At 36.8% G+C, this 1,254-nt stretch overlaps 1 pseudogene; it reads right to left on the reverse strand.

Moving 5' to 3' along the window:
• LOC102170064 lies at positions 212-464 on the reverse strand (annotated as a pseudogene).

Genomic DNA, 1,254 nt, shown 5'->3' on the forward strand with positions numbered 1-1,254 from the left:
TACCATATCGGATGGGACAGAGAAATAAAAATCTGACTGAAATATATCCTTTTTCATTATTATACAAATCTGAAAGGCTTGGAGAATTGATGGTTTTCTACTGATCCTAATATGTTTTCAAACATTAAGACAAACTCGCATGCCTTTTTTTTTTTTTAGTCCAAAACATGTTTATTGGGCTGGTTTCCCATTCATCTTGATGCAGGATACTTTTAGTGCTGCTTCCGTCTGAAGGAGCATCCTTCTGTAAGCCTTGCTTTTCCTCCTGTAGGCTGGCAGAGGACAGTACAGCAGCCAGCACACTAAACTTCTGTTTGTGCATGGCTAAAGATGGTGGTGATTTCACAGCATCCTGGGCATTTTACATCCAAGAAATAGGAATTAGGGCTCTGTACCAGGCGCTTCTGCTTGTGTTTCCTCTTCTCTTCTGGAGAGGGATGAAGAAGATCCTTTGTGAGAGGCATGTTCTCTTGAGGAGGTCACCACTGCAGAAAAGCCCTCACATGCTTTATCATCTAAGAAAACCTGCCTAATGGATTTTTTATTCCTTTACTATATTATATATACAAACCATTTTTTAAATTATAAGATGAAAAAGTAAGAGACATTCTCAGTTTTATGATGAACTCACACAAACAGAATAAGAGTTGTTTGTATATTTCTTCTTCTATTTGTATCATTTATTAAAGTTTACCTGAGAGCCCTATGAATAGTCCAAGACCCAGTCTAATTCCACTGCCTCTGAAGTGTCCTCCCAAAGATCTCAGGTATTAGGTTTCAAGAGTTAGGGATATTTGGAGACATAAAGGTTCAAAGAAAATTATTGTTATGAAAAAATATGGAGTGAGAAAATTCTAGTCCATTTCTGATCTTATTGACTTGCCTTATAATTGATTTTTCTCATATTTATTCAAATTGGGCTTTCCCAGTGGCTCAGTGGTAAAGAATCCACCTGCAATGCAGGAGATTTGGGTTTGACCCCAGCTGAGCACTTAATACATGACAAACATTCTGCTAAACACTAGTGGTGCAATAGTGATACAGGTGATGACAGAACAGGAGCAACATACATTAATGTGAAAAGGTACATTTTTTTAAAATTGAAGGAATCCTCCATATACATTTCTATTTATGCAGAGATGCATAGTCATACAATTTAGTGGTGTCACATTTTGTCCTCTGAAGTGGACTTTTGGTTACATGAATGAATGAAGATATGTACTAAGCTCCTAGTAAAGCTGTAAAGGAACATTT

This window comes from Capra hircus, chromosome 14, assembly GCF_001704415.2.
Source record: "Capra hircus breed San Clemente chromosome 14, ASM170441v1, whole genome shotgun sequence".
Taxonomy (NCBI): domain Eukaryota; kingdom Metazoa; phylum Chordata; class Mammalia; order Artiodactyla; family Bovidae; genus Capra; species Capra hircus.